This window comes from Paramormyrops kingsleyae, chromosome 2, assembly GCF_048594095.1.
Source record: "Paramormyrops kingsleyae isolate MSU_618 chromosome 2, PKINGS_0.4, whole genome shotgun sequence".
NCBI lineage: Eukaryota > Metazoa > Chordata > Actinopteri > Osteoglossiformes > Mormyridae > Paramormyrops > Paramormyrops kingsleyae.
This window is the reverse complement of record NC_132798.1, coordinates 42701286-42715704: the sequence shown is the minus strand read 5'-3', so window position 1 is coordinate 42715704 and position 14419 is coordinate 42701286. Positions and strand designations below refer to the sequence as shown.

Genomic DNA, 14419 nt, shown 5'->3' with positions numbered 1-14419 from the left:
TTTAACTAGAGACACAATATTTAAGTAGAGGCATACCCAAGCGAAACAAGAGAAAGTGTGAAACAAGCACAACTACTTTAGCCCAAGTTTTTAAAAATGAGAAAAAGCCGTAATCAGTTTAACAGTTTTATTTCAATGTCAAAGAGAAAAAAAAACACTTCACCAAAGGCGAAGATCCATCCATAGCGGCTCTGGGTCCCGTCAGTGTAGCACAAAGCTAGCGTGATCTAGGCTGCCATTATCCAAGGAGCAGGGCCAGGCGCGTGCCACCCGTTTGAACAATGCGGGCGAAATAACTGCCTTATGGGATGCGAAGCTTGCGCATGCGCAGTGACGCAGACGCGCCTTTCAAAATGGCGGCGGCAGCAACACACGCGAAAGATCGATCTCCTGTATTTTCTTAGTTTTATTCTAAACAAGATGCCCCGATTTCATTTAAATACATTTAATAGCTGTAGGAACTAGTGAGCGGTATTTAGCAACATGCTATGTTAGAATAATGCCATCAAACGTGTCTGTTAAGCATATCACAGCGGACATACACGGAGGAAACATGGGGTAGAATCAAACAGGCCACAGGCTTTGAGATAGGCTGGCTCCCCAAGCTGTTGCCCCCATTTAGCCCGAATGTCATAGACCTCTCCCCCCCCCCACATCCTGACAAAGATGTATTTAGTTGTATTTTGTTATCAGGGTGATCGTCCGTTCGCAGGCCACTTTGGCCATGTGGTGTAGTCATAAACCGTCGCGGATGTTTACCCGAAACCGGGGCATCAAACAAAGAATAAGGATTCCTTAGACAACCCATTTCAAAATATGGCAGCAACAAACGGAGTGCCCAGTTATTTCAAATAAACCATGACCTTTTTTTAAAGTATTGAAGCACTTTTCTACCAATGTGAATAATAAACATTTTAGACAAAAAAAATCAACGAATAACGCTGGTAATTCGTTGTCAAAATGAGCGTACGGCATTAGCCCAGAAGAGGGGTGGCAATTTGCATATGTGAAAGCCTATGTGAATGAGACACAGGTCCAAAACTTTTAACTAGAGACACAATATTTAAGTAGAGGCATACCCAAGCGAAACAAGAGAAAGTGTGAAACAAGCACAACTACTTTAGCCCAAGTTTTTAAAAATGAGAAAAAGCCGTAATCAGTTTAACAGTTTTATTTCAATGTCAAAGAGAAAAAAAAACACTTCACCAAAGGCGAAGATCCATCCATAGCGGCTCTGGGTCCCGTCAGTGTAGCACAAAGCTAGCGTGATCTAGGCTGCCATTATCCAAGGAGCAGGGCCAGGCGCGTGCCACCCGTTTGAACAATGCGGGCGAAATAACTGCCTTATGGGATGCGAAGCTTGCGCATGCGCAGTGACGCAGACGCGCCTTTCAAAATGGCGGCGGCAGCAACACACGCGAAAGATCGATCTCCTGTATTTTCTTAGTTTTATTCTAAACAAGATGCCCCGATTTCATTTAAATACATTTAATAGCTGTAGGAACTAGTGAGCGGTATTTAGCAACATGCTATGTTAGAATAATGCCATCAAACGTGTCTGTTAAGCATATCACAGCGGACATACACGGAGGAAACATGGGGTAGAATCAAACAGGCCACAGGCTTTGAGATAGGCTGGCTCCCCAAGCTATTGCCCCCATTTAGCCCGAATGTCATAGACCTGCCCCGCCCCACATCCTGACAAAGATGTATTTAGTTGTATTTTGTTATCAGGGTGATCGTCCGTTCGCAGGCCACTTTGGCCATGTGGTGTAGTCATAAACCGTCGCGGATGTTTACCCGAAACCGGGGCATCAAACAAAGAATAAGGATTCCTTAGACAACCCATTTCAAAATATGGCAGCAACAAACGGAGTGCCCAGTTATTTCAAATAAACCATGACCTTTTTTTAAAGTATTGAAGCACTTTTCTACCAATGTGAATAATAAACATTTTAGACAAAAAAAATCAACGAATAACGCTGGCAATTCGTTGTCAAAATGAGCGTACGGCATTAGCCCAGAAGAGGGGTGGCAATTTGCATATGTGAAAGCCTATGTGAATGAGACACAGGTCCCAAACTTTTAACTAGAGACACAATATTTAAGTAGAGGCATACCCAAGCGAAACAAGAGAAAGTGTGAAACAAGCACAACTATTTTAGCGGTGAGGGTAAAATGCGGACCGTTTACAAACAGCGGATTCCGTGTTTAATAGTGTTGAGGCAATGTTTTCTAGCCATTTAAGAAAGGCAGCAAAGGTTTTTTTTTATACCTTTAAACATTAACAAAAACCGCTAATGTCTTTTCTTTAAAATTTTCAAGTCTATTTCTGTCTGGTTTTTCGCGATAAGTTGCGTGAACGCCTGAGTTAGTGTGTTTTTGGGGCTTGGATACACATCGAGGTCCTGACAGAAATAATTATGTCTGCTTTCACAAACCTAAAGTTAAACTTTAAAGCCCATCGGCGTGTGTGTGTGTGTGTGTGTGTGCTTGTGCACATGAGCACAAGCACATGGTTCAATGTAACTGTAGCAGCTTATTCCATTCATTCATTGTGCACATACACACATACACTCACCTAAAGGATTATTAGGAACACCATACTAATATGGTGTTTGACCCCCTTTCGCCTTCAGAACTGCCTTAATTCTACGTGGCATTGATTCAACAAGGTGCTGAAAGCATTCTTTAGAAATGTTGGCCCATATTGATAGGATAGCATCTTGCAGTTGATGGAGATTTGTGGGATGCACATCCAGGGCACGAAGCTCCCGTTCCAACACATCCCGAAGATGCTCTATTGGGTTGAGATCTGGTGACTGTTGGGGCCATTGTAGTACAGTGAACTCACTGTCATGTTCAAGAAATCAATTTGAAATGATTCGAGCTTTGTGACATGGTGCATTATCCTGCTGGAAGTAGCCATCAGAGGATGGGTACATGGTGGTCATAAAGGGATGGACATGGTCAGAAACAATGCTCAGGTAGGCCGTGGCATTTAAACGATGCCCAATTGGCACTAAGGGGCCTAAAGTGTGCCAAGAAAACATCCCCCACACCATTACACCACCACCAGCAGCCTGCACAGTGGTAACAAGGCATGATGGATCCATGTTCTCATTCTGTTTACGCCAAATTCTGACTCTACCATTTGAATGTCTCAACAGAAATCGAGACTCATCAGACCAGGCAACATTTTTCCAGTCTTCAACTGTCCAATTTTGGTGAGCTCGTGCAAATTGTAGCCTCTTTTTCCTATTTGTAGTGGAGATGAGTGGTACCCGGTGGGGTCTTCTGCTGTTGTAGCCCATCCGCCTCAAGGTTGTGCGTGTTGTGGCTTCACAAATGCTTTGCTGCATACCTCGGTTGTAACGAGTGGTTATTTCAGCCAAAGTTGCTCTTCTATCAGCTTGAATCAGTCGGACCATTCTCCTCTGACCTCTAGCATCAACAAGGCATTTTCGCCCAACGGGACTGCCGCATACTGGATGTTTTTCCCTTTGCACACCATTCTTTGTAAACCCTAGAAATGGTTGTGCGTGAAAATCCCAGTAACTGAGCAGATTGTGAAATACTCAGACCGGCCCGTCTGGCACCAACAACTATGCCACGCTCAAAATTGCTTAAATCACCTTTCTTTCCCATTCTGACATTCAGTTTGGAGTTCAGGAGATTGTCTTGACCAGGACCACACCCCTAAATGCATTGAAGCAACTGCCATGTGATTGGTTGATTAGATAATTGCATTAATGAGAAATTGAACAGGTGTTCCTAATAATCCTTTAGGTGAGCATATATGCTATGTCTAGATCTCCTGGGGAAATCAAGAGTGTTGCCCACAAACATTGTTCAGCTTTTGGCCTAACATGGTCCTTGCGTGTTTTAAAGTTGCGTGAAGTGGAGTGAGGAGCATTCTGAACATCAAACTATTTTAAGATAAATTGTCTGTAACAGGAAATTTAGTTTCTCAATTTATTTCTTATATATTATTTTGTTAATTATTGAGTTCAAAGTTTTGTAGTAAATGGTGATATTGTCATCAATTTGGTGATAATGCGAGCCAAACATTTCTCGAAAATGACATTTGCATACAGTAAGTAAAACATTCTGAAATCATATTTCTATTTTATTCTGCTGCTGCTTACATGTTTACATCTCTGTCTCTCTCGCTCTCTCTCTCCAGGACAGTGAAAGTAGGACTATTTACCCTTGTTTATGTAGCTGTAGGATGGCCATAATATAGTTTCAATCCGATATCGATGTAATGCTTGTCTGTGATGATTGGTTAACATATTGATTGGTGTATTAATATAGCCGGAAAGTAATAAAACCCATTGCAATCAAGTATACAGTGCCTTATAAAAGTATTCAGTTATCATAATTTTACTCAATTACAAAGGATAGTTAAACGTTTTCCAAATGAGCATTTTATTGCATTTCCAAAGGCACTGTAACTTATTTCTGTGCCAACATTAAAATTAAATAAACTTATGATTTAATGTCGATATGACAAATTATTCACAAATGATACAGAGGTGCCACTCATTTCCACATACAGTAACTCATCACAATTGGGTGCCACTGTGCTTTTTAATGAAAAGCTGATAAAACTTAAAATGTGGTTCGGTCATGTGTGTAGTCTGTGTGTAGACAAGGAAACAGAGGCATAGTAGCTGTTATTTTTTTATTCCAAAGTCATCCAATTTGCTATTTTCCTTACATACCCACCCATTCACTCACTCACTCACTGACCCACCCACCCATTCACACACCCAAGTCTTCCGTAAGGTGTTTGCAGAACTCGCTGCAGAACCCAGGCTGTGTGAAGTTCCCCTCGTCTTCCACGCTCAATGTAGCCTATGGGACAATAAATAATAAGCAAGCATACTTAGTATCAAAACAGAGCAACAATGTTTTTCATTGCATACTTTCAAGAAAATATTCAGGACCTGACACACAATAAATTGTTCTGGTGACTTTCTTTTTGCAACCACTGACTTCAGCAACAATTGTCAACATTCTTACACAGTATGCATACCTGGTAAGCTGTTCTTATAAGTCTCTAGACAGTGCTGGCAGCATTCCAGGCGATACAATCGTCGGAATTGTGCTTGATAGGCCGCACTGTACAGTTTCCATGGGACTACACCTGTAGGTTTCAAATTTAAGAATGATTCATTAGAGTAAAATCCCTTGTTAATGGGAATACAAACATCCTAACTCAAAGGGTATTCAAATATCATAATATGTTTTATACCTACTGTCAAGCCACTGAAAATGCGCTCGGGCACGGAATGTTTCCCTTCCGACTAAGTCCCAAAAAAAGGTGACAAACAAGTGACAGCTTTAAAAAAGCTTTGTCACCCTCGAACAGGACTACTTCTAAAAGGATATCCTCCAGGACGTCGAGGGGGATCTGTGAAAGAAATCATACAAGCACGCAAATATTATTTTACAATAGTTCTGTAATATAACAAAAACAGACAAAAATAGCATGACTTCTACATTCCAACTCCAACTGCTTAAAATGAAGCTCATTGTTTTCACATTTTTGTAGGGTACAGCACAGTAAGCACAGAGAAAAAAAGAGAAAAACAGCAGGTTCAGCTGTAAGATCAGCTACATAAATACCTGTTCAATGGAGATGGAACCCATTCCTCCTCCTCTACCATCTGTGCTTTCAACACATTGAATTTTCCTAAAAGAAATTATATTGTCACAACTATTGTAAAACTATGACATATTGTAATGGTATCACATAGAGTTGACTCCACCTGAGGGCACAGGTGTAAAACAATTTGATCACGTTGGGCACCAGACCTGGAAAAAGGCAGTCATGATACTACCAGCTTGTCAGACTGAAAGGCTTATATGCATATGGGTCAGAACAATGCATCAGAGTGATAAATATTACAGCATCAACTTTGTAAGGTGTATCAATCCCCACTAGGGTTGTAACGGTATACCGGTATGGCGGTTTATTGTGATATTGACATGTACGATTATCATATCATGCACATTTGCCTATCCGCGGTTTGGAAAAAAAAAAAAGAAACCAGATCTCACCTGCGCTGCTGTGTATATGCAACTTCTTTCCGCTTTACTGCTTAGACTCCACCCATAAATGCACAGCGGCGAAAATGTCCGATAGTGGCTGCAAATTCTAATCTCTATTTCCTGCCGAAAAAAAAATTAAAATCTGCAGTATGGGAATATTTTGGGTATCCGAAAAATGATCGTGGGGTGGATATCCAGTTTGCAAGAAATGTGGACGAACAGTGGCCGCAAAAGGAGGAAATACGTCGAACATGTTCTCCCATATTCGCGAACACCATCCCTCCGTGAAGATAAAGGTAAGTTCCATTTATAACTTAAAGCCGTATTATTTCTGTGATGCAGAGGGAATCCCGGAATCCAGTCATGTAATTGGAGTCAATTACAGTATAATTCAGATGCCACGTAAAATGTCCGATTTGATAGATAGATGGATGAATAAATCAAAATATAGCTGTGCAGCAAATTAAATCGCGATGTGCGTCTGTGAATATACAGCGCAAAAAGGCTGCCGCTTGCTCATTAACCAACTACCCCCCCCCCCCCCCCCACACACACACACACACACACACAGCGGCACAGATGATTATTTTGTCCTCCAGGTTCGTGTGCCGCCCCCCATAGAATCCCTCCCGGCGCCCTCCCAACTTCATCCCTTATCGTCTCCGCTCGCCCATCCTCTAGAAAAACGCTTTATTTAGATTATTTTTGTTTTCCTCCAAGTTCGTGTGCCGCCCCCCACGTGACATGAAAAAGTGCCGCCCCGGGCGGCTGCCCCGTTCGCCCATGCCTAAAACCGCCACTGCATGATGGTCATGGTTTTTAAAGCGTCTGCTGTCTCATTCACTATGTGAAGACGTGAACACATGAACATATCCAGAGCTACTCTCAAGAGAACACTTAATGATCATTTTATAATTTTATTTAAAAGAATAATCATCAAATACACTAACTGAAAACTCATAGGTGTTTAGTACAAGTGGACACATTCTCTCACCTCAGCGGTCAAGATTGAGCCCTGAAAATCTCAACATGCTTACATTTCTTCATCATAATCTGACCTGAAAAAAAGCAAAGAAATGCATGCTGCTATGATAATCTCAGGAAAATATTAACAAACATGACCCTGCACATATTGCTCTCCCATATATGCTGTTAAAGAGGAAGGACAGTTTGATTTATTCTTGTCTAATATAAAGAGAAATAACTTATTCCTTATTTTGTTCAAATGGGAGATGCGCAGCTTTATTTTATTTATTTTTCCCCCAAAAGTTAGACTCATACTTCCATAAGTTTTTTTTATTTTCATTAAAAAAAAGTTTGTTACAATAAACCATGTTCATCCAAAAACCATATCTCTTTTTATTCATTTAAGGGTCATTGTAGCTGATGATTATACTAATAATAATGATAGTTTAATACCGTATACCACGAAACCGTGATATTTTCTGAGACGATTATCATACCGTGAAAATCTCATACCGTTACAACCCTAATCCCCACCTTCAGATCAGATCACTAAGACCAATTAATCTGACTCCATTAAATTATGCTGCTGTTTGTAATAGGGTCAGTGGTGGCCTAATGGATAGGGAAGTGCACTTGTAATCGAAAGGTGCCACTGAAGTACCCTGAGCAAGGTACCACCCCCAAGCACTGCTCTCCTCTGCAATGTCATGGTGTCATATAGGTTAAATGCAGAGTACACATTTTGTTGTTGTGCACTGTGTGCTGTGGTGTGTCAATGACAACTAATCACTTCACTTATATGCCATGCACTACGAGGCATCACAGAAAATATTTAAAAAGTATGACACAAAAGGAATTGTATTACTGATTAATGAATAGTTTGTTTCCAAGTTATAAATAATATAATAACCGATACATTAGATGTTAAAAGTTATAACACCCATAAACAATGACAACTGTATTACATGAAATGGTTGCCAATTGTTAAATGGTTTCCAAATTTGCGACTAAGAGAGCCCATGCGGCAATCAATCAAATGAGTCAATCAATATATAAACAAACAAACAAATACGGAGGAACAAAACATAAAACATGCACCTCTGAGTCTCTGATTTCCGATCGGGCACTTGTGTGCTCCAGATGTGGTAGTCCCCAGCAGTCATCACTGCACACTGGTAGATCTCCTGTCATACATATCAGACCATGCATGAAAATATTAACCAAATAAGTGTTTCACCACATTTCTGTGATACTGAGCCATCTTATGAAGCATATAACACTTTCTTAGGGTGGCTGAAGGTTGGTATACATTTAGCTGCAGATCAAGTACCCACTGCAAACATACATAAGTATACATATTCTAAAAGACATGGATGTGTTAAGGTTTTTATTAAGTTGTACAACCAGGCCCTCAAAAAATATATATTGTCTTCATACCAGGGGATGCTGCAGTTGTCATACCATGAGCTGGTGCTGCTGTTGTTGTTTGTGCTTGTTCGGCTGGTGCTTCAGCTGGTGCTGCAAAAAAGCACATTTTAAACCAAATGATTTAGAATGAGTTAAATCGGTTGTACTGCATGCATTTCTCATCAACGCTATGCTGTCTAGCATTTCTGACAGATTTGTAAGTTATAGCTTTATGATCTTTCAAATTGCAAAATAAACATGAGGAATCACCTACAATTAAAAGACAAATATAACTTCACGGCACCGGACAGCAAAATTACATAAACATGACATAAACATGACATTACCACTAATAATTTAGAATGAGGGTGGAATACATACCCAAAACTGTCTGACCATTGGAATTTAACTGTATGTCCACTCCTTTGCCCAATCTCTTCTTCATGCTTTCTATGGTTCTTGAATTTCTAGCATTGTTGTAGTGACACAAAATATTTCGCATCAAAAAGACATGCGATGAGGGAGTCATCATGTTGAGAAAATGATTGTTTTTCCTCATTCCAGCAAAGAGCTGTTCAGCACACGGGCTGTTGATCCAACCACGTAACTCTGGGACCAGTTCCACCTTTCGCAAGACATCCCTGGCATCTTTTGAGTTTGCCTCATGAAATCTATCATAAAGAGCATAATGCTCAGACGATCCAGTTATAGGGTGGCCATTTTCATCAGGAACTGGCTTCTTGGTGACTAGCCATGGCAAGCTCACTTTTATCTGTCCAGTAGTGGCACATCTGATGTTATCTTCAGTAGGCTCAAGTAACCTACCCCCATGAGGTTTGAAGGGTAATGATTCTGGATCTCTTAGGTTGGTATGTGTTGCCAACCCTCTCGCAAAATCATATAATACAATGTTTGGAAAATGTTTCATCGACAATAAAAGGTCAGCAAAGTCCCGGGGGCTCTCAGCCCTTATGTTGAACTTAACACCATACACCACAGCACAAGGACAGGTGACCACAGCCCATCCACCTGTTTAAGGAAACTGTAAATCAGAGTGCAACCATTCCAAGTAATGAAACTAAGAACTGTCTGTAAAAACGGTCTCTCAGTAATAGAACACAACTTACCAGAAGCTCCCCAGATCTGTGAAAACACCTTATCATAACTCGCTCTGTTCTTCATTTCTTGTTGAAGTCTCGTTACCAGGTCCATCCGTGAGCCTTTGGGGTCTATGCCACACTGTCGGCACAGAGCACGCACAGCTTCCATCTATAATGAACATTAGTATAGTTGGTCTGGCGTGGTTCAAAAACACACATCTTTGACAAAACTGACAAAAATTGACTTAAGTTCAGTACCTTGAGCTTAAGAAGTTCATCAGTCAGTCGGTCCTCTGTGAGGTTAAACTCAGATTCCTCCTTTGCACTACAAGCAGAATACACTTCTTTGTATTCAGTGTTGAGTACAACATCCCTATCTCTTGTGTGAGGACCAATCCACGGAGCCCAACTATGGTAACTGGGATGGACGACAAATGGGTTTGACTTGTTGCCTTTAAATGATGTTAGAAAATATTATTAACATAACAGTACATTATTCCACGATAAACAAAGTAAATGCTAGAATACTGTCATCCCACCTAGAACATTGTGCGGACTGTACTTACTTGGGACCAACCCACGGCTGATCATTTCAAGGGAAACCATCTCCCAGAAATTTTCAACACTTACCTTTCCATCAAAAGTCTGAGATGGTTCCTCAATGCTGCTCACTAAGGAAAGCAAGACTTAAGTAAGCATGTTCCAAACAGTCATAGCTGGATATGTGGTGCTTGAAACAATGTAAGACTAAGAAAATGAATAAATGTGTTCACTTACCAGGCATGCTAAAAACGCCCTTCTCATGAAGGTCCATCACAACAGATACTGGATGATAACCACACGATACACAAGCATATGTGTAACCGAGGTCTGACAGTGCTTCAAAGCTTAAATAAGCCTGCAGGACCCTTTCCCTGGATGGATAGGTTTTACCAGAGGTCTTCTCCAACACATCCATGGCACTCCCTACTGCCTGATGAGTCTGTGAAATTGATGTATGACATTTAAAGGCTTTACAATATATTATTTTGATAAAGTATTCGTAATTGTTTTAAATGATTAAAACAACAGAACATGGTTCCTACCTGAAGTGTATTGCGTAGAAAATGGCACATGTATATGGACAGAAGTGTGTGGTCATCGAAATTGTGGACACCATCAGTCCACTCCTGGTATCGATATGCCATACCACACCTGTAGCACCATTTTCTGTACACTGAAATTCCTAATGGACACAAGCACCAGTAAATGTTACACATTTATCTTTCACCATTTTACACTGTGACATGTCTCTATACTTTGCACAGTACTAAAAGCCAGTGTATGAAATTATCTCAGTAAGCATACAAGTGTGAATTGCTGGGAAGGAGGCTAAGCTGCTGATAGTGGAAGTCATGGCTACACTGACATTTACAGTACATGTAGTGAGTAATGAAATGTTAAAATATCGATAATAAATATTTAAATAAAGAGAGAACATACCTTCTATGACATCAGTGATTGTTAGGATTTTAGCCTTAGATGTAATCAGCACAGGTTCGCTTAGAGGAGTGGGCTCTAAACATTCTGAGCAAAAGGTTTCTGATGGTATGAAGTGCACAGGGAAATGAATGGTCTTGACCACGTCTGAGGGGAAAATCGCAGGCAGTTTCTTCTTATGAAAAATGTATTGAACCATCCGCGACAGATTTTTTGCCTTCAGGTGGGTATGGAGCTCCTTCTTCTAGGTCAAAACTTTCCATGTCAATTGGAAAATGTTCTGTGATGTTCTCCTCCACACTTCTGGTTTTTCTGAAGAGTGCCTGGTCTGTTTCAAATAAATGCCACTTGGCAACATATTTAGGTATGCATGACTGCCTTGGGTTCACGCAAGGACAATGCCATGAAATGATTTTAGAATTGTACCTTACCACCACTCTGCCAAGCCGGCTGTAATAGGAGATAGTTGACTCGTATACAGAAATGTGCTTTTTGGAGGGGGGTCCACACACAGTCACCAGACAGGACAACGGGACTCCTGCATCATTTGCTTCTCTCTGACGTACCAAACACCTTTCCTTTTTGTCTTCCCCAAACCACTTGTCATGTACCATCACCTGCAAAACATCCTCTGTAAGTGATGGAGTGTCCATTTTGGCTGGAGGGCAGTACACGAGGGACTGAATGTGGTGGCACTCAAATGGACGAAGGTTTGACCTCTCTGCAAACTCTGCATTAATTCTGCAGATATCCAGCTCACACATTGTTTTTTGGTCAGGACCCCATGTCCTTTTAATGACACGTACTGGTGTGCTGGGTGCTATAAAAGACTTTGCTACTGCAAACACTCCATTTGTGTAATCAACACACTGAGCACTGAGGTGGTTCTGTGCCGTAATGTCCATTTTGATGGGAGTGTGACGTCTTCGAAGATGTATCCGTAGGTTCCGTCTATTAAGGATTAGGCCACAGCTAGTACACTTCACTGTTTTCTGCTTTCTTTGGGTGAGGGGGTGGTAGTGCTGGTGCTGCTGAGGAGCCAGGATCAGAGGAACATGAAGAAAGTGAGGGGTGGAGGATGGGGACTGGGGGAGGGGGACATGCAGCTTCAGAAGCAGTAAAGGAGGGAGCAGGAGAGGCGGGAGGTGACTGATGCGCTTCCGTTGTGGTTGGCTTGGTTTCACTGATGCATTGGGATACATGATGTTTAAACTGGTCTTTGCGTATTATTGTTTGGCTGCAATAAAGACAATGAAAGTGTCCTGTGGGTCTGCAATAATTGTTGCATTTGCTGATGAAGAAACCTGCAAGACGGCAACATGAAGACCAAAGCTATCAACAGAAAAAAAAGGTATACACAGAACGGGACTGGGGGAGTGAGGTCAGGAGTAGCTGATCAGAAAGTTACAGTGTCAAACAAAACTCAAACATAGGTAAATTAGCTTACCAATATTCACATGACTTCAGGGACTCCCACTAAGGAACTCCACATCATTTTGTCTATCTTGATTGTAAGAAGTGCATTCTACATTTAAGCATGTGTATGTTTTAAAACCACCAAAATCAATAGACCAATAAACATCATTAGGAATTACCTCTATGCTGTACTGCATGTCTCACGTGGCTCTGAATGTGTGTTGTAAATTTGAATTGTTGGTCAGTTGCATAAGTGCAGCATGGGCATCTGAACACACCATCTAGGCAAAACCTTGTTGCATCAGGACTGGCCTGTAAATGCGTTGGATGCTTTAAAACATAAACAATAAAACATTGTGTAAACTTACCGTTACTCTGAGGTGCACGCTCATTCTAACAACATAACATGCATGCAGAAGTAATGCAGCTTGTAAGGTTATCAGCTGTGATATCGATAAAATATCTTATATAGCATTCATATCATCAGCATTAACTTGGGTATCCTGAGCATCATAATATAGCCTAAACATCTGCATAATTAACAATCATAATATACTATTTTTACATAAATACCATTGAGGTTGCTGGTGTAATTTAATAATATACTGTATCGGTCACATACTCCATAACTCTTAATAAAACAATTCGGTCATCATAATCAGAAAAACTCAAAAGCACCTGTCATAGTCTGTTTTCTACTAGAGATGCACCGATACCGATATTCGGATCGGTATCGGCGCCGATCCAGACCTATTTGACGGATCGGGAATCGGCCATGCGTGACCGATCCACGTCCTATACTTACTTATTTAGTTTTTGGCAATCAATCGCACGACAGCTCTTTCCCATTTTACATGTGTGTTTTTGCGGAATTCAAATCGAACGCTATCACTGCCCCTAAGTCTTTTTTGCTACTCAGTGGGTGTGAGTACAGTGACTTCCGCCTGCTGTGAGGTCATGCGCATACCCTTCGCAGTACGAGGAGCGTAAGATAAGACGTGACGATCTGGGAGTATTTTAGGCTTTTAACAGAAATCGGAAGCACAGCGTTTTGCAATCTATGTAAAATAAGGTTTTGAGGTGGGAATAGCGTTTAATGGAAAATCCCATTTAACAAAGCGCACGCAACTGCGAGACAAAACAAAGCAATGGATGATTTGGGAGTCGCTAACTTAATTGGACTGTTTTGCGAACTCATTGCTTGAGATACAAGAGGGGCTGCCATCGCAACAAAAGTGTAACTGCGCTGATGCCAATGGGAGAAAAACTGTTAAAATTTTAAGCATTCGCCACTTGTGTATATTTGCTTTGAAGATATTCATATTGAACTGCAAATGCCTCAAAAACGCTTAAAACAAATGAGGTGGAACAGTACGTTATGTATGTTTGTAGTAGCCTAATTAAATATTTTTTGTCATACATTTTTTCCATCTGTATTTACTAGCTTAAAAAAAATAATATGTAAAGTATAACAAAGTAAAAAGAGCTCTTGTATCGGAATCTGTATCGGTATCGGCAGTTGTGTATCGAAATCGGATCGGAACTGAAAAAACGTGGATCGCCCATCTCTAGTTTAAATGCCACGGCCTACCTGAGCATTGTTTCTGACCATGTCCATCCCTTTATGACCACCATGTACCCATCCTCTGATGGCTACTTCCAGTAGGATAATGCACCATGTCACAAAGCTCGAATCATTTCAAATTGGATTCTTGAACATGACAATGAGTTCACTGTACTAAAATGGCCCCCACAGTCACCAGATCTCAACCCAATAGAGCATCTTTGGGATGTGGTGGAACGGGAGCTTCGTGCCCTGGATGTGCATCCCACAAATCTCCATCAACTGCAAGATGCTATCCTATCAATATGGGCCAACATTTCTAAAGAATGCTTTCAGCACCTTGTTGAATCAACGCCACGTAGAATTAAGGCAGTTCTGAAGGCGAAAGGGGGTCAAACACCATATTAGTATGGTGTTCCTAATAATC

The 14419-nt window shown here is 41.0% G+C and overlaps 1 long non-coding RNA gene across 2 annotated transcripts; it reads right to left on the bottom strand.

Moving 5' to 3' along the window:
• Nucleotides 1-4687: 4687 nt before the first annotated feature.
• LOC140587716 (uncharacterized) lies at nucleotides 4688-11843 on the bottom strand. 2 transcript variants are annotated; one of them, XR_011989395.1, is made up of 13 exons: nucleotides 11016-11843; nucleotides 10619-10758; nucleotides 10311-10515; nucleotides 9792-10204; nucleotides 9561-9702; nucleotides 8815-8900; nucleotides 8464-8544; nucleotides 8125-8210; nucleotides 7055-7118; nucleotides 5635-5701; nucleotides 5261-5419; nucleotides 5042-5152; nucleotides 4688-4860 (listed from the first exon to the last, which is right to left on the bottom strand). It is a non-coding gene; the product is annotated as an uncharacterized lncRNA (long non-coding RNA). The 2 variants fall into 2 exon arrangements; XR_011989394.1 differs by having other exon boundaries at nucleotides 5265-5419; nucleotides 11016-11840.
• Between the last annotated feature and the right edge of the window lie 2576 nt (nucleotides 11844-14419).